We start from the raw sequence: 26,301 nt of genomic DNA on the forward strand, positions 1-26,301 counted from the left end.
AACAATTATTATTTTCTTCCTTTTTGATTATAGCCATTTGGTTGGTGTGAAGCGGTATCTTGTGTTTTTGATATTCATTTCCCTAATGACTAAATGATAGTAAGAACCTCTTTGGTGATTGGCCGTTTGTACCTCTTTAGAGAAATGTCTAAAATCCCTTGCCCATTTTTAAATGGGTTATTTGTCTTTTAGTTGTTGAGTTTTTCCTCTTTTGCATTAAGAATGCGGGATGGTTGGAAGGAGAGCCTCAGATCTTTCACATGCTCTTGCCTAGGGTAGAGCTTCTGCAACACTGGTGGTGGATGAGATGCTTGTGGCCTGCTTTCCCAGGGATATACCATAGCCCTATGCTGGGATCTAGGCTGAGAGGGAGTCCTGTGTTCTTGGCTGTACCCCCCCCCCCCCAGAGTGGAGCACCATCACATCCAGGTGGAATTGGCAGGGAAGTGGGTTGTGGTTCAAAATCCAAACTCTTGCTGTTCTTATGGAAATGTAGTGGATTGTCTTGAACAAAATTTTCTACATTTGTTGTATTTCCTCAGGACAATTTCTAGAGACTAAATAGTTGTGTACCTACAATTTTCAACCGTAATTTTATAGTATTGTTGTTTTGCTAAGGGGTGGGTTCACAGAGCTCCTCATACCACCATTCTGGAAGTTGAGTCCCATTTGGATAATTTTTAATGAAGATTTTGCATCTTGTATACTTGGTGGTGAAATAGTTTATGCTGACATAGTAGATATAGAATTACAAAGGACAGTTTTTTACAAAAGTATTTGCAAATTTACAAACAGTGGATTAAGAAAACCAGTTGAAGTTGAGAATTGGTTGACTTTCAACTTCATATCCACTAAATTTCTAGAATACCCACCCATTTGGTTTGATGAACCACTGTTAATTTATTGTTATTAAATAGTTGTGTAGAAATCTTTGGGTAATGAGGGTGACAGTACGTTTCATATGTTTGTTGTTACTCTAGTAATCTATGTGCAAAACCATCACAGCCATTGAAACAGTCATCAGAATGATACCTGTTTTAAAAAGCATAGAAATAATTTAGACGTGAAAATCAAATTATTCAAACCTCATTAGTTTTATGCACTAATCTAAAAAATTCACAAGCAAAACTGATCATGTATTTCTTAACTTTTGTTTAATTCAAAAGAACTACTGGGCCACAAAGTCTTGTAGAAAAACAATTTTCCCAACTTCCCTGGCGCATTTATTTGTAGTTTTAAGGCTAAGATTTACATTTAACAATTCTTCAAATTCTTTATTTGATCAAGGGCTGGGTTCATATGTTCATTGCCAACCAGTTGAATGTCATTTTAGTTGAAACAGATCTAGAATCTCTGCTCTTATCTAAACCCTTCTTTATTATACCACATCCCCACCCGCATGTCAAAGTTATCTATATGTACCTTTCTCCTTGGGTTTAGAAGTCTAATTACTTATAAATGAACACAATCATCTTTAAGAAAATACATCCTGCGTAATAATCATGAAAAAATGTTAAAACGTATTCCTTGTTGGAAACTCTTCACTTTTTGGTCAGTTGACTTGTGTGTATTATTGGCTCAAGTAGCAAAAATAGGCAAAAAATATTGTATCAGAGCATGAAACAAGATAAAGATGAATATTTAAGAATGAAATCAAGCACCTCCCAATGACATGTCTCTGAATAGTTATTACTGAACTATACAAAGATAAAGAATGAAAGTAATTAACAAAGTAATTTTCTCTTCTTTTGGCTGGGAAAGTTTTAATAATAAAGTTTGACTTCTGTTGAGTGAAACATCTTAGTTTCTAACATAGTTAAAGGCAAATGGAAAAGCCCATTCAATTCTTAACATTTTTAACGCAGTTAAATAATAAGCTGGTACATTGCATTATGGCTTGGTATTATTTTTTCCTTATAAAGACAGGAATTCTATCCTTCTAAAGCTACTTTACAGTTCAAGCAGATATTTGGAAGATGGAAGATGCTTACCTCCCAGTTGGGTGTATCTCCTTGCGGCTTAGGTGAGCACCAGTGCTTTGGCTTCTCCCCAACTGCTGCGAGCTTCCCACTGCGCTGGGCGCCTCGAGGCTCCAAGAGTTAGGTGTTCGGCCCCGCCCTCTGCACTATTGCTAAAACTCCAATTCTGCCAGACTGATTCCGGTGATTAATTATTGACAAAAGGAAAACACTCCCAGGCAAACTTGTGTCCAACGGCACTGCTCCCAACGACTCCTTCCAGAAGAGAATGCCGGCTGCACCACTCCCCTCCCCCCTTGCTCTATGGTCCCAACTTCCCACACGCTGCCACTCTCAGTCCTGGGCGACCAGGCTCGTCCTCGGAGGAATGCAGCCCAGCGACTTCTACATTTTTAAATTTGGTTTCCTGTAGCTCGTTAGCACTTCTCCGGGGAAGAGCCTCTCAGGAGGGGGTGCTTTCCGGATGCAGGGGAAGCCGGGGCTCTGAGAGCAACGGAGCAGGCTAAGGCGTCGCTGTCACCTCCGGCTGCTGCAGTAAAACCCCGAGTCGCGGCGGGGATGGGCAGGAGGGGGTAGGGAGGCGCCCTCCCCCTCGCTCGGATCGGAGCCCCGACACTACCGGAGGGGCACGTACTTCGGTGGTAGTGGTGGGAGCGAGCAGATAAACAGGAGGCGAAGGTGGGAGCTTTGGGGCTTTAGCCTAAGCCAACGTCAACCCGCCCAGGGAAAGCCTGCGCCCAGCATCCATCGATCTGCAGACTTCGGCAAGGGGGTGAAGCCGGGCGGATGCTGAGGACTGCGGTCTGAAACTCAGCGGCAGGCTGCGAAGTGAGCCCAGGGCTCCGGGCCGGGGCGGCAGTCGGCCCAGCAGGCATCCCACCGCATTCGTCTGTCAAAAACGGAAGAAAACAAACCCTTTTAGCTTTGGCAGTTAATTTTGGTGCCTTTGAACGTGCAAAACGCCTCTCCCCGCCCCACTCCCTCCATCCAGCACCTTCCCTCCTCCCCGTTGGCTGGGCGGTTAATCGTTGAAAGGCTGGACCCCCTCGGGGAAGCAGATGGAAAGATCGTGCCCAGCGAACTTGTGTGTGCTCACTCACAAGTGAAGAGAATTTGGGCCCGGACTGCGGCAGGAAGGCAAATTGGGGAGAGAGGGCTGGGAGGTTCGTTGTCTACACTCGCGGCGCAGGCTGCCGCGGCTCCCGGACCGGCGACCCCAGCGCTCGCGCTCGGTGCTCAATTATCTTCCCGGGGAGACGCGGGACCGCGAAGAGCATCTTCCCTGAAAACCAGCATCCAGAACACCATCGATTCCTTTTCTACCAAGGACACAGTGCTTAGATTGAACGCCGCGGCTGCTTGCTGAGAGCGCAGAGGACCTTGAGGCTCCTAGCCCCGATATCTCTGTAGCCGAGACTCTGCCCAAGACCTAGTGGGGTCCGGGGCGAAAGAGTCTTTTGATTAATGAGCATTCGGGCAACATCTGCCTGTCAGCCCCCATCGCCTAAGGAGGACACGTTGCACACGCTCGGCCTCATTGTGTTGAAGCGCGAATTTTAGCTGCGGGCAGGTTTCCGTTCACTTCACAACGCGCTTCCAGCAGATTCCAACCTGCCGGTGCAGCGAAGAGAGAGACTCATGTAACTGGGTGGGGGTTACTGCAAGCCGGGGGGAGGTGTCCCCAAAGGAAGCCGAAAGTGGTTGGGGCCAGGGAAGGGAACCAATGGAAACTGAGCACCTTGGAGCATCTGTGTTGGCCGTTTTACGTCGTTATCTTTTCTGTGTCTTGTATCTAAATAGTAGCAACCTCTGCTAATATTTTTTATTTACCACTTTATGTTGTTCACATTCCTTATCTTCTGGCTTCTCCTGACAAACCTTGTCATGTTGGCAGCACAAGTATGACCACCCCCATTGGGAGATGAGGAAATAGAAACCCTGAGGAGTGACTTGTTCAGGTCGCCAAGCCCCTACTGCGGTGGTGTCAATACTATTTACACTGGTTTTTAGGTCTCATTATTCATTATCTGGTTTTCTTATCAGATTGTGACATGCCTACCCCCATACTCCCCGTGATTGTACATTTGCGGGAGTATAGAAATAGGTCTCTTCCTGCCCAAAGTTTGTGAAATGGCTATGAGACCTTGCAATTATTTGAACTGTAGGTGGGGAAAAACTGCTATAGCTTGCAGAAGCATCTAGGCCATTAAAAATAATCTTAAATGACATATGTAATATAACCACACACAGATACACCTTTATGTATATCTTTGCAACCCAAAGGGAGAATAGGTGTTTTTGTTTTTTAATAAATTTATTTATTTATTTATTTATTTTTGGCTGTGTTGGGTCTTCGTTTCTGTGCGAGGGTTTTCTCTAGTTGTGGCAAGCAGGGGCCACTCTTCATCGCGGTGCGCGGGCCTCTCACTGTCGCGGCCTCTCTTGTTGCAGAGCACAGGCTCCAGATGCGCAGGCTCAGTAGTTGTGGCTCACGGGCCCAGTTGCTCCGTGGCATGTGGGATCTTCCCAGACCAGGGCTCGAACCCATATCCCCTGCATTGGCAGGCAGATTCTCAACCACTGTGCCACCAGGGAAGCCCCGGTGTTTTTTTTTTTTTTTTATTACAAACAGAACATTCTCAAAACTTAACTAGATCACAAAATAAAGATGGACACTTTTTTTTTTATTAGATGGACACATTTTAAGTGGCAGAAATCATACACAGCTCATTTCCCCCTGATTGACATAGCACAATTGGAAATTTAAGAATACTTTAAACGTAGGTTAAAGGGAAGCACAAATGGGAAACTACATTAGAAACAGAAGAAAAACAAAAGTCCTACATAAAATCAGGAGAGTATAGAAAAGCCATACAACATTCAATGTATTTATTGCAAGACAAGGTACAAACCAAGAAGCTTAGAAGAAATTACAAAAAATTGTGTTAACTCATGTTAAAAATAAAAGCAGAGGGCTTCCCTGGTGGCGCAGTGGTTGAGAGTCCGCCTGACGATGCAGGGGACGCGGGTTCGTGCCCCGGTCCGGGAAGATCCCACATGCCGCGGAGCGGCTGGGCCCGTGAGCCATGGCCGCTGAGCCTGCGCGTCCGGAGCCTGTGCCCCGCAACGGGAGAGGCCACAACAGTGAGAGGCCCGCGTACTGCATAAATAAATAAATAAAAGCAGAAATTAATGAAATAGAAAAATAAAAAACAAGGAGAATTGATCAATGAAATAAAAAACTTATTTATTGCAAAGAACAAGAAAAAATCAAGAAACAAAGGTACAAGCAACATTAGAAAAGTGGTATAACCACAGATGAGTTGGATATTAAAAACAAAACAAAGAAAAGATAATATTATTTTTCCTACAGAGAGGATCCTCCCTTTGTGCTGATAACTAGAAATAGTGAGATAACAAATGGTTAAGACATACCACAGCTTATAGAAAAGGGAATAAGATTTGAAGAAGAAGGCAAAATTTTTTAGAATGTAAGAATGTTAAGAATATAAAGTAATTCTAATTGTATCAACTGAACATTTGGAACCAGGCCTTTCATCATCATTATCATAAAGCAGCTGTTGAAGAACTAAAGGACACATGCTTGCTGGAGTAGAAAATCTTATAAAGTAATCAAAGTTAAAAGTAATAAAAGACTATATGCTCTCAAGGTAACCTGGGAGGTTTGAGGACAGGTATTACAGGGAAAAGAATAAGATCACTTTGTAAAAGCTGTATTTATGACCCAGAAAGTTTGTTTGGAATATCTCTGGAGTTCAGAACACCAGGAAGGAGAAAGGACATGATGTGAGAATCCACTGAAAATGACCAGCCTGAAAATGGTCTTACCTCCAGGGGACCAAAATTAATAGCCTGAAATGTGAGTTTTTTCAAGCTCCAAACCTGCCCAGGGTGGCATGGTAGAAAGAGTATGTACTTTGGGGCAAAGTCTGGTTCTACTAACATCTTTTCTACTAAGAAACTGTAGTCTGAGACAACTTGTCTAGTATTTCTATACCTTAGTTTTCTCATTTATGAAGTGGAAATAATATTGCCTCCATGGGGTTCTTCTGAAAAATTAAAAGAGCCACTGTTCACAAAGTAATTGTATAGTTCTCTATCTTCCCCACTCCCTACTCCTCCCCTCCCTCCCCCAACTCCTCCTTCTCTAAACACCATCTTTCAGGATCTCCTCTTCTGTCCATTGACATCTCTTCTACTTTGTCAGTAAGACTCTACCTTCCTTCCCTTCCTTTCAGTGACCCAGCTACCTCCTCCATGACTTTTTAGCAATTAGGAATCCAAACATGATGACTGAGTACCTTTGGAATGCTTTGGAGAGACACCCATGAATCTAAAAATACTCAGCCCCTCTCTTATAAAGTGAATGGCAAAAGCAGGATTGCCCTTCCTCCCTCCCTTCCCCCTCCCTCCCTCCCTCCCTCCCTCTCTTCCTTCCTTCCTTCCTTCCTTCTTTCCTAATTCATATATTTTTTATGTTCCTATGTGGCTGTGTTCTAGCAGAATGAGTGTCATTGCTCCAAATCACTGATTATAATTTAACAGAGATGCAGTGCTTAGGCTGAAGTCTTTAATGGAAAGACCCTAACATTTAACCATTCTTACTTTTAATATTAGAATAAAGATCATAATAGTAATGAGAGTCAGTAGTTTATTCTAAAAATTGGAAAAGCAGTATTTCATTAAGGGACTAATTGTCTGTCACATTAATCATTAACAAACATATGAGATGTATCATAATAGGCACAATTCTTGACCTTAAAAGCTGTTCTTAGCAATAAAGAGACCCCAAGAGAACAACACAGAAATTCCCAGAGCAGCAGTAAGACCAGTTTGACAAAGATTTTCTGAAGAATTTATTCTAAAGCAGCCTCAAATGCTGCCTTTTCATACAATGTCCAAAGTGTATCTACATCTATTTGGACAAGACAGAGAAGACAATGGAATATCAGAGGAATCAAGAGAAAAGAATAAGGCTCCAACTGACTATATCAGCAATATCTCCCTTTATGTATTAACTCTTATTCTCTTCTATTGATCTTATTATCAGAAGGGGGAAAAGAAAGAAAAGCAGTAACAGATGTGAGTATTTAAAAGCAAGAACAGAAATCTGAAGCAAATTTTATTTACTTCTTTCTGGTTTGCTTTCACTACGTGCAGATTAACCTTCCTTATTTTTTTTAAACCTTGTTAGACTAGCACTACTTATTTTTATGATAGCGTGACAAAAAAAGTGTTGCCTTTCATTTCAGTAAACAACGTTGCCCTCCATCAGCCACTGGAGCTGCCCCACTGATGCGCCCTGAGGGGAATTCAGGATGGAGAAAAACAGGATACTGGCTCTAGATAATTAAGATGCATATTAAAGAAATAATTTCAGTGAGCCCAGACTCCTGCATCTTCCTGTACATAGAAAAGCACTAGAATCATTAACTTGAGAAGTCTGGGGGGGTTTTGTCTTTTTTTTTTTTTTTTTTTTTGATTAGCAGTAACTTTTGATGTTCTACTACTTGTTTTTTCCCAGCAAAAACTCCTATATATCCTGGCTCCTCACTTACGTCTTTGGAACATTTCTTCAGAGCTATCTGAGAGGTTGTCTACCCAGGCTATAATCCTCAGTACAGTCACTGAATAAAACATAACTTGCAAATTTTAGGTTGTGTGTTTCTTGTTTTTTCTTTTCCTGTCGACAGTGGCATAAAATGTTATTATTCTCCCAGAGTAGAACTCTTCATAACACTCAATAGATTTGTAAAGATATTTGAAAAGATTGTCATATGTTAATGAAACTTACATATTTTAGTCTTCGCTGAGTCACCAACTAGCGGTATACCTTTGGCTAAGTCCCTTTAGTAATTTTATATTTATTTATTTATTTATTTCAGAAAAAGTGGATAATTCTGTTTTCCTGTAAAATGGAAAACATTTTTTCCCCTCCTGGCTATGTTGTTATAAAGATGCTCAAGATATCCTTCATTATCCTATCAATTCTTTTGTTTCAGTTTCCCTCTATCCACATAGAATTTTATTTTCTTCATTAATTAGCCCTGTTAGTTTAGAAACAAACAAACAAAATAGGAAAGTTGTATGGCTGGGGTCTTTGAGCTCTCTGCCAAACTTCAAAAGAAGAATAATGACGATAATGACTATCATTTATTGAACTACAATCACCAAGGTTTTCCATAATCATCTCTTTTTCTTACTACAAGTTTGCAAAGTAGGAGCTTTTATTTTATTTTTATAGACAGTAAACCAAGAATCAGAGAGGTGGTAACTATTTTTAGGTGACACTTAACCTGCTGTATTGTGCAGGTTAAGAGAACAGATGTTGGAGCCAAACTTCCCATATTTAAATCCCCACGTGACCACTTTCGTGAATGAGGAGAGCTAACTTAAATCTCTCTAAAGCCTCAGTTTCCTCATCTGCCATAAAGGATAATAACCATGTTGAATTATTTATGTTAATATGCAAAAAGCATGTAGAAGAGAAAATGTCCCATAAGTGCTCACTGCTATTGTCTGCAGAGTTCAATGAGATTATAATTCATGTAAATCAGTGCAGTGTCTGGCCCTTAGACAATGCTAAATATGACGATTTCACTTTAAAAATATTTTATTTTTATAACGTGTATAGTTTTAAACTAGTCTGTCAGGAATATTAGTCCCTCCCTCCTTCCCTTTACCCCTCCCTTCCCCCATGATTCTTCCTCCCTATCTTCTCCTCGTCCTCCCTTTTTGTGCCCATAACTATGATTCACTCAACTGTATTGTCTATGAGCTATTTTTTTTTTTTTAGAGAGACCCATTGTTTACCCTAATGTTTCAGACCAACATAAAACATACTTCAATTCAGTATCACATATTCAGGAACAGAACTTTTTACTTCCCCCATCTTTATAAAAGACTTTTGCTAAAACAGTAGTTGATAAAAAAATAAGAATGTTCAGATTTAGAAAGTAGAAATTAGCTTACAGATGAAAACTTCCTATTTTTGAGAAAGATTGATGGATTAAATATAATAACGAGAACTCTCAATATCTGAGATACGGATTGGTCTAAAGTGGTTGTATTAGCCGGGGTTCTCCAAGAAACAGAACCAATTTATCTATCTATCTATCTATCTATCTACATATCTATTGAGATATTTATTATAAGAAATTGGCTCACTCATGACTGTGGAGGCTGAGGAGTCTCCATATCTAAGGTTGGCAAGCTGGAGACCCAGGAGAGCTGATGGTGTAAATTCCTGTCCAAAAGCTGGCAACCTTGAGACTCCAAAAGGGTTGAATTTCAGTTCAAGTCTGAAGGCAGGAAAAGATCAGCTTGCAGCTCAAGCTGTCAGGTAGGAGGAGTTTTACCTCTTACTCAGACTTTTTGTTCTATTGGGTCTTCAACTGATTGGATGAGCCTTCAAAAGAATCCACTATAGGGAGGGCAATCTGCTTTACTCAGTCTATAGATTCTAAGGTTAATCTCACCCTGAAACACCCTCACTCATAGACACACTCATAATAATGTTTGAACAAATTTTTGGGCATCCCATGGTGAAGCCAAGTTGATACATAAAATTGATCATCACAGTGGCCAAAAATTTGGATTGATCCAACCATTTTGCTTTGAATTTTGACATATGACTGCATCTCTCCCAGTACAAACTTACTTCACCCTTCCTTTGCTAAGGGATTTATTGCTTCTTTTAAGGCTTTTGATTTGATTTCTTTTCTTATCCTTAATCAGTTTGAGTAAGACTCTTCAGCTACAATGAATAGCTATGTAATGAGAAAGGGAGGACTCCAGCCCCATCACTGCCTGCCCCCATTGAGTGAGTTGTCTCCCATCTTCAACAAAACCTCTTTCTCTGACTCAAATTCATAGCTGCTGTAATGTTGTGACATTTCTCTGTGGAGAATTTGGCATTCATTGCGAAGTTATTTTTAATTACTGTGAAATTAAATTTTGGGGCCAAGATTGTATTAGGGATAAAAAGAACAAATCCAGAGTGAAAATAAGGCAACAAGAAAATGCAGATGTCAAGAGTAAACAGCAGGAAGAGAAGCTCATGGAAACACAATGGCAACTGGAAATGAAGCCGTGGTCCTTTTTGGGTCATCTGTCCCAGTCTCTAATATCTAATCTAGTGACTTGTATTTGAAATTTGTATGACAGCTTTATGCGAGGCATCAGGAGAATTTGGTGAAGCATCTCACAAACCATGTATTAATCAATCAAGAAATTCTTCCCAGCAGGACTAGACTTTTAAATATCAGGCAGATACAGCATGCCATTACCTGTGTAAATTAAAACAGAATCTCACCACAACTAGCCACTAAAAGTTTATATTGACCACTTCATCTTTTTATTTTTTAAATGGCTTTCATTTTCTTCTACCTATTATTTTTTTAAAAACAGCATTATTGAGATATAATTCACATACATTTAATTCACTCATTTATAAGATGCAATTCAGTGGTTTTTAGTGTGTCCACAGAGTTGTGAAACCATCATCACTACCTAATTCCAGAATATTTTCATGACCCCAAGAAGAAATTTCATATTTATTAGCAGTCATGTCCCATTTTCTCACCCCCACCTCCAGCCCTAGGCCACTACTACTCAACTTTCTGTCTCTATAGGTTTGCCTATTCTGGACATTTCATATAAGTGGAATCATACAATATGTGGTCTTTTGTGAATGATTACTTTTATTTGGCATAACATTTTTAAGGTTCACTTATGTTGTAGCATTGTTACTGAGTCTAAGCTGATACTGCTCGTGGCACGACAGGCTAATAATTGAGAGACGAGTTGCTGGGGCAAGGAATAAGGGTTTTATTCGGAAAACCAGCTAACCAAGAAGATGGTAGGCTCGTGCCCCAAAGAACCATATTGCCTGAGTTAGAATTCAGGCTCCTTTTATACTAAAAGGGGAGGGAGTAAAGTCAAACACTTCCTGGTTCCCATCAGCCTCCAAAGGGGATGTGTTCATTTCTTCCTCCCTGCAGTCATTCACAGCTGGACCTGGTCAGGATGTTTCCTGTGAGCTAAACAAAGGTATTTTAGCTTAATGCTCATTACAGAGGGAGCAGGGTTCCCAGCAATGGACCCTTATGTATAATTTAAGCTTATAGGCAACATCCCTTTAGTGATTAACTTGTAATAGAATACAAAAGGTTCTTCCCTATTACAGCATGTATCAGTTATCCATTCATTTTTATTGCTGAATAATATTCTATTGTGTGACTATACCACATTTGATTTATCCATTCATCATTTGATGGGCATTTGAGTTGTTTCTACTTTTGAGGTATTGTGAAGGTTTTTGTACACATTTTTTGGTGGATGTATGTTTTTATTTCTCTTTTGTATAAACCTAGGAGTGGAATGACTGAGTCATAACTCTGTTTAACTTTTTCACGGGTCATAACTCTGTTTAACTTTTTGAAGTACTGCAAAACTATTTTCTAAGGTGGGTGCACAATTTTACATTCCCACCAGTAATGTATGAAGGTTCCAATTTTTTTCACATCCTGGCCAACACTTGTTATTGTTTGTCTTTGTGATTTTAGCCATTCTGGTGGGTGTGAAGTGGCATCTCATTGTGGTTTTGATTTGCATTTCCTTAATGAATCATGATACTAAGCAATTTTTCATAAATTAATTCATTATTTGACATCTTTAGACAAATGTATATTCAATTTTTGCCCATCTTTTAAATTTGGTTATTTAATTGTATCTTTTTATTGTTGAGTTGGATATAAGTCCTTTGTCCGTATATAATTTGAAAACATTTTCTCCCATTCAGTGGGTTGTCTTTTCACTTTCTTTTTTCTTATTTTATTCTATTTATTTTATTTTGTTAACATCTTTATTGGAGTGTAATTGCTTTACAATGTTGTGTTAGTTTCTGCTGTATAACAAAGTGAGTCAGCTATATGTATACATATCTCTCCATATCCCCTCCCTCTTGCGTCTTCCTCCCACCCTCCCTATCCCACCCCTCTAGGTGGTCACAAAGCACCTTCACTTTCTTAATGCTGTTCTTTGAAGCATAAAAGTTTTTTAATAATTTGGTAAAGTCTAATTTATCTTTTTTTCTTTGATCTCTTGTTCTTTTGGTGTTGTATGTAAGAAACCATTGCTAACCCAAGGTCATGAATATTTACTCTTATGTTTTCTTTTGGGATTTTTAGAATTTTAGATTTTACATTTAGGTGTATGATCCATTTTGAATTAAGTTTTGTGCATGGTGTGAGGTAGGTATCCAAATTCATTCTTTTGTATGTGGATATCAAGTTGTCCCAGCACCGTTTGTTGAAAAGACTGTCTTTTCTCCATTGAATTGTCTTAGCACCCTTGCCAAAATCAACTGACCATTTGTATGGACTGAATGTTTGTGTCCCCCAACATTCATACTGTGAAATCTAATCCCCAGTGTGATAGTATTTTGAATTAGGGACTTTGGGAGGTGATTAGAGCAAGAGGTAGCTCCCTCATGAATGGGATTAGTGCCCTTATAAAAAGAGACCAGAGAGCTAGATAGCTGTTTTTTCACTCTGTGAGAACACAGTAAGAAGTCAGCAGTCTGCAATCTGGAAGAGGGCCCTTTTAAGAACTCAACCATAGTAATACTCTGATCTTGGACATCAGCCTCCAGAACAGTGAGAAATAAATTTCTGTTGTTTATAGGCCCCCTAGTTTATGATATTTTTGTTATAGCAGCCCAAACTGACAACATAAATGTAAGGGATTATTACTGGACACTCAGTTCTATTCCTTTGATCAATATATATAGCCTTATGCAATATCATACTGTTTTGATTACTGTAGGTTTACTGTAAAAGATTGTAAAATTGGGAAGTATTGGTTTTCCTGTTTGTTCTCTTATTCTGGATTCCTTGCATTTTCATATGAATTTTAGAAGCAGATTGTCAATTTCTGTGAAAAAGGCAGCTAAAATTTTGATAGGGATTTTATATCCCTTTCTACAGATTGAATCTATATGTCAATTTGGGGAGTAAGCCATCTTAACAATATTAAGACTTCCTATCCATGAACATGAGCTGTCTTTCCATTTATTTAGATCTTCTTTAATTTTTTTCCAACAGTGTCTTGTAATCTTCAGTGTACACGTCTTGCACTTCTTTTATTAACTCTTATTCTAAACCCCAAATATGAATAAAGCTTAGTAATGTCCAGGAATTATGTCTTGGTTAACCCAGCATCCTTCCTACCTGGCTTAGTGTCTTGCATTATGGTCAATCCCTGTGCTTATTGAAGTAAATTGAGAAAATACATTTTATACTTATAGAAAGTTCACAATATTTTTCCTTTCTATTACAGCATCCCATTAAGGAAACAGAACAAGTATAACCCCATTTAATAGGAAAGTTAACTGATGGACATATTAAGGCCAAGGAGGTTAATTGGCATGGCCAAAGATACTCGGTCCATGTCAAATATAAAATTAAAGCACAATTCAACATTTTCCTCTAGTATTGTATTAATTCTGAAAGCTTTTAGACCAAGAAGCATATTGAGAAGTTCAGGGGAAAATGGGGGATGGCACTAAGTGATTTTTATTGAATTACATTAAAAATGTATATTGTCATATCATCCAGCTCCTTTAGGGCTAAAATAAGGTTTCACTCTGGGGTGTATTTCTTTCTTGAACTTTTAAATTTAATTTAATTTAATTTTTGCTGTACGCGGGCCTCTCACTGCCGTGGCCTCTCCCGCCACGGAGCACAGGCTCCGGACGCGCAGGCCCAGCGGTCATGGCCCACAGGTCCAGCCGCTCTGCGGCACATGGGATCCTCCCAGACCGGGGCATGAACCTGTGTCCCTTGCATTGGCAGGTGGACTCTCAACCACTGCGCCACCAGGGAAGCCCCTTCTTGAACTTTTAAATTAGCAAAGTGTTTGCAAAAAGTCTTACAGTTATTTTCATGCCACATTTCAGTGACTCACTGATGTGAGGATACAAAAACCTTGACTTAATGAAAGTTAAAGTCTAACTACCATAGATGGAGTTAAAGATGTGGCAAACCTTGTAGACTCTCTCTTCTACTTGTATTTCAAAGGTACGGATCTCTTTTACGAGTTGACACCTCCTAGAATGGTCTCTGATTCGGACTTTAGAATTGAGCATCCAGTTAAGTGTATGGTTGAGCATCTGATAAAGAAGCTTCTGATGGGATGAAACAGGTATTAAATTACTGTGGTTGAAATGAGAGCAGTGTATGGGTATCTAGCATTTATTGGGAACACTTACCAATCAGGAAGACATTGTCAAGGTCAGGCAAATGGACCAAGAGAAGGGTACTAGCCTTGGCTACATGTTACTAATGTCACAACTCTCATTAGAAAGGGGAAAAAAGGCCCACTGAGAGTTTCTTGATGATGAAAACAGGAGGTGCATTAAGAGGAATGCCTGTTATCAAGAGTATCAGACGTTGTGACCTAGAAGAAACCATCGAGATTGACTGATGCTTTTCAGGTCTGAACTGGATGGATAATGATGGCTGTCTGGACCCCAAATGAAGAAATTTTAATTATAAATGGTTAAAAAAGAAATGACTTTATATTCCAGGAAGTATTCCCTGAGGTAGTCAGTAAAAATAATAGGATTTTTCTTCTCTGTAGGAAACTGTAAGTAGAGGGACAAGGGGGTTATGAAATGAGAGTTAAACACAAAAGAACTTGTAGATGAAGAGGTGAGTTGAGTTGCTCTTAACCACATACCTGTTATCTATCAATTGTTTAAGAGTCAAACCAGTGAATATAAAGGAAAGGTAAACATTTAATGAAGGCCATGAAATAGACCCTAGGCAAATGTGGATGTAACATTTTTAATTCTACTATGTTCAGATCATTCTAGCGGTCCATGAAATTTGCAATTTTGCTGAGCCACAAGCTTGACTTCTGAATTTGATGTTGGAATGAAAGAGCAAGTTGCTTGTTAGGAAGTGACCTATCTAGTAAATAAGAGGTAATATTTAAAAAGTTGTTGTTTTGGTTTGTTTTAGTTTTTAATTTGCCAGCAGCTCTGGCAAAAATAGGTAGGGGGTAACATGAATACTTGCAGTAAAATATTTGAATTACTTGGGTTTTATTTCATGTTAAACTTATCTTTCATTAACATAGATAATCACATTTCTTTGGAGGAGTTGGAGTGGTTCCACATTTCTATTTAGGAGTTTCCTAGAGATCACAAATAATAGGAAGGGGAAGACTTTTGTCATGAAACTGCATTTCCATAGTAAGCATCAAAGTTTAATTCAGGAGAAAATTAAATAAAAATTGCGGGAGTTTATTTAATTTATTTATTTATTTTGCGGTACGCGGGCCTCTCACTGTCGTGGCCTCTCCCGTTGCCGAGCACAGGCTCTGGACGCGCGGGCTCAGCAGCCATGGCTCACGGGCCCAGCCGCTCCGCGGCATGTGGGATCCTCCCAGACCGGGGCACGAACCCGTATCCCCTGCATTGGCAGGCGGACTCTCAACCACTGCGCCACCAGGGAAGCCCTGGAAGTTTTTTTTTAAGTGGGAAAATTACAATCTAAAGTTAAATGTGTTCACTAAGGCTTCAATTTTCTTTCTGAGTAGATTTCATGTTCATATATACAGATAGTTTTGTTAGGATCCAACTAAAACTAAAAATTCAAAAAATTTCACAACACTAATTTAAAGTTTCATACTTGCATCCGTGGCTTAACACACTTTAAGTTTCCTCTGACTGTTTTAAAATGTCCCTTTGGTATCTCTAGCAGGTGTTTTAGGTATAAAACACAGTTCTTTCTGATCTCAAGCCCAATCTGAGGATTGTGCGATCCTCAGTGATTGAACAAGTCATTTAGGGTTATTCTGGAAAGTTACAAAATGTTATTACAGCTATGAATACCTATGATGGTCTCATTCACTCATTAATTTATCCAATTAATATTTATTGAGAACTTATGTCCAGCTGTGCCCACTCTGGCATACAGTGGTGACAAACAGGCTGATTTCCTCCCTTCGCGGAGTTTTATTTTTGTGACGTAAATTAGTTGAGCAATTTTGACTCCCTTCCAAGCCTGTTTTAGATACCATAGTTTTGAAGGATTTATTTTAAACAATAATCCTATCATTGAAGAATAGGTCAGGAAGCCAGGTAAAATTGCTCTGAATGAGAAGTCTTGAAGATCTCTGTCTTCACCTTTTTTTTCTCCACATTTTTTCCCAAAATTTTATTTTGAAAAATTTGAAATCAGCAGACAAGTTGCAAGATTCATATAATTAATACTCATGAGGCCTTCAATTCACCAATTGTTGACATATCTTCACCTTTTTTTAAAAAAATTATTTTTGGCTGCGTTTGGTCTTCGTTGCTGTGCGTGGGCTTTCTCTAGTTGTGGCAAGTAGGGGCTCCTTTTCGTTGCGGTGCAGGGGCTTCTCATTGCAGTGGCTTCTCTTGTTGCAGAGGATGGGCTCTAGGCACTCGGGCTTCAGTAGTTGTGGCACGTGGGCTCAGTAGTTGTGCTGCACGGGCGTAGTTGCTCCACAGCCTGTGGGATCTTCGCGGACCAGGGCTCGAACCCGTGTGCCCTGCATTGGCAGGCGGATTCTTAACCACTGCGCCACCAGGGAAGTCCATGTCTTCACCTTTTTGACGACTGTCATACTTACATCTCCTAAGAGCATTGTAGGCAAGAATCTTACAACATAGGCCGATGAGAAGTTAAATCAAACGGTTTCTAAGACCCCTTTCAGCCTAGGATTTGGTGAATTGGTGATAAACCAGGGAAGAGGGATCTCTCCAAAATGACCCCAGAAAAACACAGAAACCCCCTAGAATGTGCCACTTAATTCTATGTAAATGTAATAAGCTCTAATGAGCAGCTCTAGGTTATGTCTATCGCACTATTGACCCTTACTCATCCTTTATCATTTTGAGCAAAGAAAGTCTGGAGACTAATGGAAAAGCATTATAGAGCTTTTATTGATCTCTGCTGCTCACTGTGAACTGGAGCTAGAGACTTGTTAAGCTAAATGAGCTCAACTGAGACTCTGGCTGTCAACGTTTACACAGAACCTGTGCGTTAGCCTCTGGGTCTGCAGGGGTTTTCTTCTGATCAGGCATAAACATTGCACGTGGAAAATTTTGACCTGGGATTTCTGGTAGTCATTAAGAAAAATAAAGTATGACCTTTTATTTTTTAGTGAAATATAGCAACTTTTGTTGTGTGTATTTCAGAAATAGATATGTTTAGAATTTATTATTATAAAGTGTTTTTCTACTTTAACATTTGGTAGCATTTCCTCATGGTTAGTAAGTAAAATTATAACCTCGTGCTTTGTTGAGTGGGCAGTGTTAATCTCACTTCAGTGTCCTTTGTGGTTGGAGATACTTAAGCAGAGGCTTGGGAGGGATTAATATTACAGAGCAGTGATTTTCTTTTTTTTTTTTATAAATGTGTTTATTTTTGGCTGCGTTGGTCTTCGTTGCTGTGTGCAGGCTTTCTCTAGTTGCGGTGAGCGGGGCTACTCTTCGTTGTGGTATGCAGGCTTCTCATTGCAGTGGCTTCCCTTGTTGCAGAGCATGGGCTCTAGTTGCGTGGGCATCAGTAGTTGTGGCACGTGAGCTCAGTAGTTGTGGCTCGTGGGCTCTAGAGCACAGGCTCAGTAGTTGTGGCACACGGGCTTAGTTGCTCCGCGGCATGTGGGATTTTCCTGGGCCAGGGATCGAACCCGTGTCCCCTGCATTGTCAGGTGGATTCTTAACCACTGCACCACCTGGGAAGTCCCCAGGGCAGTGATTTTCAAAGTGTGGTCTTTAGACCGGGAGCATTAGCCTCACGTGGGGACTTGTTAGAAATTCCCCCTGCTCCAGGTGGTTCTGATGCGTGCTAAAATTTGAGAACCCTGTAATAGGAATATGAGCCTTAGATCAGTACTTCTGTAGGAAGAAGAAGAGAAAGGAGAGTATCAGAAGCCCCCGGGTTTCTTCTTTTCTCAAGCTCACAGTCTCTCTTCCTCTGCCCCTCCTTCTACTCCCATTGTTGCACAGTGAGCTGTTACTCTGAGAATCTGACACACTCTTTGGAGGCTTTGGGGTGAATCTTTGGACCAGAATGAAATTTTCTAGACGATGCTCAATCATGATGGTGTCATGTCCTGACCTTGTGACCTTTTTAGGATTTATAAAGTTCTGTTGTCTTTGCATTTACTATAGATACACTGATAGCCCCAACTGCTACTATGAGTTAGACAGAAATAGTAGATGTACGTTGTTTTACAATCTTGAACTTGCTTCTGCTTGCCGACCTTTCCTAGAAAAGTTGAAAATGTTCTACTCTTTTCTGAAATAAAGGTTTGAGTACTATTGTATAATGCCTTGCACTTTGGGTTTCTCACCCATTGAGAAAAGACAGTGCAATGGTTGGGCTGATCACGTGGCCTTTGAATCCAGGCTGCTTGGGCACAAATGCTGGCTCTGCTACTTGCTCCATGTGTGACCTTGGGAAAGCCCTCCTCCTCTTGGTCAGTTTCTTCATTTGTAAATCAGGCTGGGAATAATGTCTCCCTTTTACTAAATTTTAAGCATTTAATGCCTTAATACATGTTAACTTCCTGACACTTGATAAATACTCAATAAACATTAGATATTACTTCTATGACTATTGTGTAATGAGAAAATTACCTACAACTGAGAAGATAACTAATTAGAGCAATAAGTGTGACTCGAAAATATATATAATCTGTCAGGATAGAGTAAAGAAGCTATAGAGTCAGACACACACAGGTTTGATTTCTTGGTATGTGTCTTCTGGCAAGTAATTTAGTCACACCCGAGCCTGGATTTTCTTATCTCTGAAATGGAGATAATGCTTTCTGCTTTGCAGGGCAGTTGTGAGCAGAAACAAGAACATTTTGGAAGAGGCTGGTGTACTCAATACAAATGGCATTATTCTTTTTATTGCTGCTTGCTTTTCTCGAGCTAAATTTTAAATAGCAACTTCCCTTTCCTATGGAAATGTAGGGAGTCTGATTTAGAGGAAATGTGTATGTGCTGTGGAATGGCCCATATGCCACTTCGCTATTAGAATATGACTCATTATTTCTAAACTTAGTGTTGCTTTATTTGTATGCTATTTGCTTTTCTCAGAAATCCCTATGTTCAGATCCAATCATAAACTTTGGATAATAAAAGAGAGTAACCTCAGTTAAGTGCATTTTTTTGGAGCCACCGCGCGTCACTCATATGAGGTTGTCCGACCAAGCCGTCACGTAAAGAGGACCAGTATTCTGGTAAAGCAACTGTGGAATTCTCCATTTGTACAAAGCTCTTTTATTTACAAAGCTTTTAAAATTGTATTATGTTTTCTATTGAGGTACACTTTACATATGGTGACAGGTGTAGATCTTAAGTCTGCATTCAATCATTCTTGACGAATGCATACACTTCTTCTATCAAATGTATAGAACATTTCCATCACCCCATCTCCTCATGCCCCTTCTCGGTCAATTCCCCATGCAACCACTATCTTAATTTCTATCCTTATTGGTTAGCTTTTTTTGCTGGAAAACTTCATATAAATTGAATCATGCAGTCTTTTACGTCTGTCTTTTTTTTCCTCTAGTATAATGTTTTTGAGAGTCATCTGTGTTGTTGCATGTGTAAATAATTTGTTCTTTTTTGTTGCTGAATAATATTCTATTGTGTGGCTATGTCTCTGTTTATCCATTTTCCTGTTGAGGAACACCTAGGCTGCTCCCACTACTTCTTTTCATCATCAATGTAATGATGTTGAATAAGCAGAAGGTTCTGATATCTCCATTTTCCAGACCAGAAAGCTGGAGCTCAGAGAAATGAGGCAATGTAAGTTCTCACTGCTGGCAAATGCTGAATCCAGGAGGAGAATCTGGTCTTCTGGTTCCAGGCCCTCTGTTTTCTTTCCATTTTCCAAGGCCAGTTTGTTTCTGGCCTTTACCTGGAGTTCTGCCCTATCTGATTCCAGGATTCTGTCTAACTCTGCCTCATCTTTTTTTTTTTTTTTTTTTGCGTTACGCGGGCCTCTCACTGCTGTGGCCTCTCCCGTTGCGGAGCACAGGCTCCGGACGCGCAGGCTCAGCGGCCATGGCTCATGGGCCCAGCCACTCCGCGGCATGTGGGATCTTCCCAGACCAGGGCACGAACCGGTGTTCCCTGCATCGGCAGGCGGACTCTCAACCACTGCGCCACTAGGGAAGCCCACTCTGCCTCATCTTTGAGAAAGACTCAGAATGTCAACATTCAGGAATTCAGCCCTACTCTGAGGTAGCCCTTGGCAAAGCTTTAGTTTCTCAGGTGGAGCGAATGGATCTCTGAGGCTGGCCCAAGGGTTGAAGCAGAGCAGGGGATCTGGATGGCATTGGGTTAGATTACAGATCTTCAGATCTGTTCAGATGTTCTGAAGGTGCTCTAGGAGAGAAGCTTTGTCTTCCGGAGTGCAGAAGGGAAAAAGGATGGGCATGGAGTAGGACAGGCCTCTGTTAAACGCCAGCTCTGCCACACACGCTAGCTGTGGGAGCTCAGGCAACTCCATCTGTAAAGTTTCTCCATCTGAGTCTGTTTCTCCATCTGGAAAGAGGTATTTTAATGCTTCCCTCCCGGGTCCCAGTGAGGCAGTTTGTGACATAGAACCTGCTCTTTCTGTGCTGTATTAAGCTTAAGGGAGCGTTACAGTGCGCTGTTGACCTTGCTGTGGGATTTCCATGTATGGAAGAACGAATCCTCCCCTTTATCTCTGAAGACACTAATTCATAATTTATAGACTCTGAATAGAGACAAGAAAGTTTACTTGTCAATAAAGTCCTCACAAAAATAAAGCAAGGGAGGGGTACAGAGGGACTCGTTTGCTTTAAGAGATCTGGGAAAATGAATAAAGCAAAATGAGTGCCATGAAGACAGTCTTCTCTCATTCCTTCTCAAGAAGGATGCAAACATTTTCAGGAGGATGCCCCTTCTTCAGGAGCTGATTAGGCTTCATGGGTAAAGAAGGCCTGTAGGAAAAACAAAAGGAGAAAGCATTTTACTCTCAGGCTCCATGACCCTATTCCTGCCCTGTTATGGATTCAGCAATGTCTCTGGGTCTCCATCTCTCCACATATGACCCTTAAAGTGCACTCTGATACACACCTCAGGATTGATGTGAAATTTGATGGGTTCAGTTTTCCAATAATTTACGTGGATGCAAAGATTTTGGTAAAAAAATTTTATCTGTATACTACGTAATTTGAGCTTAAGTGTGCTGTCCAAGAAAACCTTACAAGCTATGAGAAAATTTGATATGTGATCCCTTAATAGCAGGATATATTAAACTTTGGTCATAGCAAAAATTGGGAGGAGGACCTACGGTTGGACAATTAGCTTGGTTATTACGAGTGTCTGAGGAAATTTCAAACAGTCTGTGACATACTGAACTTGTTTTCAACCAAGATGGAAAAAAGCTGGTCTCAAGTGATCCAGCGAGACCTTGCTGCTCTGCAGAGCGCCCTTGCTTCCCAGTGCTTACCTTTGTTTCCCTCCATATTCCCAAGGAAAGGACCCTCTTCTAAAGGCTCAGGGCTTGTGCCTGGAGAGGAAAAATAGTCCTAATAGTCTGGAAATCAGAGCGCTTGCAAAGTATTTATGCAGGAAACTGAATGATACGCTTCATTTATGGCTTTCCATAATTGACATTTAAACACAGTCATTCTGCTGGCTCAGCTTTATCATGTAACAGAACCCTTGTGTGTAGGAGGAAGAAAGAATGAATATGCCTCTAAAAATGGGGTGCCTTTTTTCATGAAGAATACTTGAGAGATGAAATAAGTTAAAAAGGGGTAAGAATAGGATAGAGAAAAAGACATCCCATGAGGTGGATGTTTCTGTGGCAATTGTTTGGTTTGGGCTTTTCGTTGGAGAACATTTCCTTTCAGAATTTATACTATTTTATGCATTACTTTCAAGTGTACTGCATAATTTCCTATTTATTTATATATCTGTCTCCCTTCTAGGCATAAAGGAAAAGACACTTTGAATTTCAGGTGACGATAGGCATACAATTTAGCCACTTATTTAAAAGGTAACATTTATTGAGTGCTTTTCTAATGTACCAGGCACTGAAATAATCACTTGTATATGTATTGCTTTATATGATTCTCATAACAATCATATGAGAAGAGTATAATTATTATTTTTATTACTATCACATTAGAGATGAGGAAACCAAAGGCAAGAAGAGTTGCCAAGTTTAGGCAATTTTAAGTAGCACATGTCAAAGCCAGAGCCTTTAACTATGGTTTTATACTGTATTGAACCTCTTGATGGTGGAAGTCCCATCTCATCCCTCTTGATATCTTCAGCACGCAGCTGTGTCTATAATACAATGTTTGTTGAATGATTTACAGAACCCAAACATCTTTAAAGGAACTTTTGCAAAACGACGGGTATCCTTAGATCTTTTTTCCCACCGTGAACATTAAAGAGGTGGAGATTATTAAGGGAAAATTTGGAATCCCTTTCGGCAATGGTAGCTTTGAGTTGCCAATTAGACATCCAAATGCGAATGTTGGTTAAATAGTAGTATTTATGGGGCCAGAGCCTAGGGGAGAAATCAGGGCTGAAGATGAAAATATGATTTTCTTCAGTGAATAGATAGCATCTAAAATCATGGGACTGGGAATTTCCTGGTGTCCAGTGGTTAGGACTCAGTGCTTCCACTGCAGGGGGCGTGGGTTCAATCCCTGGTCGGGGAACTAAGATCCTGCAAGCCGTGTGGCATGGCCAAACAAACCACAAAAAGAAACAAACAAAAACCCCACCATGGGCTTAGATGAGATTTATGGTGGGGCGGGTGGTGTGCAAGAGAAGAGAAGAGGACTGAAGGCTTAGTCCTGGGCTTCTGTAATTAGCAGCTGGGTATAGAAGAAGAAAAACTGAGTTGGAATGGGAAAACTAGGAGTGAGGAGTCATGGATGCTAAGAGAAGAAAGTGATCTGGGAAGATGAGCGTGGACAGCTGTGTCACAATACGGTTGGATGAGGACAAAGAAGTGACCATTGGGTTTGGCGTGGCTGAAAGTCCTTGATAAGAGTTGTTTCATGGGCACGGCGGGGATGAAAGATGGGTAGAGTGGTTGGAGAGAGAATGGAAAGCAAGGATTAGTCAATTCTTTAAAGTTTTACTATAAAGAGCTGAGGGACGGGGCAAAAGCTGAATGGGGACATAAGGTCAAGGGAGAGATTTTCAAAAAGAATAGGTGAGTATTAAGGTCTATTTTATGCTCAAGGAAATGACCTAGTAGTGAGGGAGAAACTGAAGATGCAGGAGAGAGAGGGGAGAATCACTGGAGTGATGAGGAAGCATAGAGGCGAGGGAAGCAGAGCTCCAACGGAGCGTCTCCCATATTCCAGGAGGGAAGGCAGGATACGCAGTGCTGATGGTAACATTCCTCCTTTACCTTCATATTATTAGACTCTCAAGAGCTGGTGGATTTCACAAATGCTAACTGATGTAAGTGTATTCTTACGGATAAATATATACACAGAAAGTATTCAGTCAGAAGCTGGTGTGAGAATCAGGTAAAATTTAACAGTCAAAGGCGATTTCATTATCAGACCTACATTTAATATTGAACTTTAAACTGCTTGCTATTTTCTAGGGCTGTTGTCTCAGATGAAAGGAAGAAATCTGCTGTAAAAGTAAAGGCAACAAATCATAATTAAATGGTAAAATGTGAAAGTTTTCAAATCAAGAATCATGTCTTCTGTTTTTGCTCAAAGAATTTAAATCTTTGCATAAATAATGGGGACACTGGTGTCTATGATCAATTGTAACTTCTATGTACTGAGAACCTATCCGATTCCTGGCACTTTTCAAACATTCTTGCTGGTTTGTACAACGAAGCAAAGTGGTTTCATTATGGTTTGACAAGTGAGAAAACTGCCAGTGAGGTTCTGCAGGGTTTAATGATTTGCTCAAGGTCACCCAGCTGGTAAGGCGAGATTTAAATTAAAGCTCATTCTGGATTCAGAGTTGCTCTCCCTCATACACTGTCTTGATATAGTGAATGTTTTGATATAGGTAATACTCCCTGTTTAACATGGGAAAAACATTAGGCTCCAAATACTCCTATTGTTCTTCTAGTCTGGTGTATAGATATGGCTAAAAGGAAGGAAGGAAGAAAGGCAGGCAGGCAAGAAGGAGGACAATCTATGTAAAACCAGAGAGAGTAGCATCATGAACCCTCATATCCCATGTTCCAGCTTCAACGGGGGTTGACTCCTGGGCAATCTTGTTTCATCTCTATCTAATCATATTTTCTCTCCCCCGACACTAGGTTGTTTTGAAGCAAATCCCAGATGTCACATCATGTCATTCATTAGTATTTCACTGTATATTTCTAAAAGGTAATTTTTAAAATGTGACTTCAGGGCTTCCCTGGTGGCGCAGTGGTTGGGAGTCCACCTGCCAATGCACGGGACACGGGTTTGTGCCCCGGTCCGGGAAGATCCCACATGCCGCGGAGCGGCTGGGCCCGTGAGCCATGGCCACTGAGCCTGCGCGTCCAGAGCCTGTGCTCCGCAACGGGAGAGGCCACAGCAGTGAGAGGCCCGCGTATCCCCCGCCCCCCCCCCCAAAAAGTGACTTCAGTGCCGTTACCACATGTTAAAAAAATTAACAGTAATTCCTTAGATTTGTCAAATATGCAGTCAGTATTCAAATCACCCCAACTGTCTCATGAATGATGTCACAGTCAGCTTACTCCATCCAAGCAAGGGCTGTACAGTGTCACTGGTTGAATGGTTTCTGAAGTCTCTGTTTCTACAGCCTCCTCTTTCCTCCCCCTTGTAATCTGTTTGTTATTTGTCCCATAGAGTTTCCACATTCTGGCTTTTGCTGATTCCACCAGTAGGCTTTGGTTTAACGTGCTTCCCTGACTTGATGTTTCTTGGAAATTGATTACTCATGCTTGATAAAATTCAGCAGTATGAAAGCAGGCCATATACCACATATCTCAATATTTAAAGTCATAAACTAAGCTAGAGTTTAGAGTTATAAACTAAGTTATAAACGAAGTCAGCTAGCCATTCCCACCCACGGTTCCTCTGCTCCTGGAGCTGAAGGAGCCTCGTGTTCCTGGGGTCCAGCTTGCCCTGTAAGCACCAGAGTGGCTGCCAGGATCTGCTGGGGCAGGGCAGGGTGGAGTCAGGTACACTGGGGTTGCAGCTGGCTGAGGCTGAATCCACCTGCACCTGAGTGTGGACTAAGTGGGTCAAATTCCCCAGGGAGCCAAGGGAGCAGGTCACCCTTTCCCAACCAAGCTCCTCCAACTCAGGATTTCCAGGCACTTTAAACACCTCCCAAAATTATGCCTTCAAGTAGAGGGGTGGTGGGAGCACAGTAGTCTGGGGAAACCAGTCTGCTGAGACCACCACTTCTGTCAACGCTCTGCTCTTTTTCTGTTCAGTGTGGGCACTGTTGGCTGTTGGCTCTCCTCCCTCTCTCTTCCCAGTCATCCTAGAGCTGCTCCTGCCCTGTGAACACTTCTGCATGGGGGATGGAGGCCTGCTCTGCTCTGGACCTCATTAAGGGTCTTTCTAAGCTGTGTGATTCTGTAGCTGTTTCCTGCTGAAGACACCCTGCTATTATACCCAAGCTCGGCCAGCTGCAAAAAGGCCCAGAAATCAGTCACAAGAACTGCTAAACTCTGGGAAAATTGTATGCCCACTTTACTTAAATGCCGCAGAGGACAGGTTTGAATAATGTTATGTTTAATCTTTTGAATCCATCATCTCTAGCATCAAAAAGCCATACAGTTTGAAGCAGATATTCTCATTTCAGGTGAAGGGATACAAAACCACTCTTCCATCTAGATTTATCCATGGTTACTATGGAGATAATTTCCCTGGTGTCCAGATTTACACAGACATTTTAGAGGGAAAAAATATTTGGGCTACTGTGTTCTTTAAGGGCCTTGAGAGGTGGGGGAAACCGAAAACAGACGGTGTGTACCAACCTTGAATCTGAGCTGCTGGTGTTTTAGTTGGGACACGTCACTGATTCATAGATGGTGAGGGGGGTGGACCATGTCCCGCAGAGAATGGTGTCCATCTTCACAAGTATGTAACCTCACATATACCACTGTCAGCTCTGATATGGTCACTCGGTTCGTAGCTTGCTCTTTGATTTCAGAGAGTTATTGATTTGATAACGGGTAGCCTATAGCCTCAGAATTATAAAGCACATATAAGCTCCACTGAAAGTAAATGTAGGGGGAAAGGAAGGGTATTTTAAAAT

The 26,301-nt window shown here is 40.8% G+C and overlaps 1 protein-coding gene across 5 annotated transcripts in view; it reads right to left on the reverse strand.

Moving 5' to 3' along the window:
- Positions 1 to 3,877, reverse strand: part of SPTSSB (serine palmitoyltransferase small subunit B) — a 31,571-nt gene extending 27,694 nt beyond the window's left edge. For 3 of the 5 annotated variants that reach the window (XM_049710529.1, XM_049710531.1, XM_049710530.1), the window contains exon 1: positions 1,992 to 3,877. The gene's annotated coding sequence lies outside the window, so the exon portion shown is untranslated. The remainder of the gene's footprint in view (positions 1 to 1,991) is intronic. The other 2 variants (XM_049710527.1, XM_049710528.1) reach the window with 2 other exon arrangements.
- Positions 3,878 to 26,301: the final 22,424 nt, after the last annotated feature.

The sequence above is a fragment of the Orcinus orca genome, chromosome 5 (assembly GCF_937001465.1).
Source record: "Orcinus orca chromosome 5, mOrcOrc1.1, whole genome shotgun sequence".
Taxonomy (NCBI): domain Eukaryota; kingdom Metazoa; phylum Chordata; class Mammalia; order Artiodactyla; family Delphinidae; genus Orcinus; species Orcinus orca.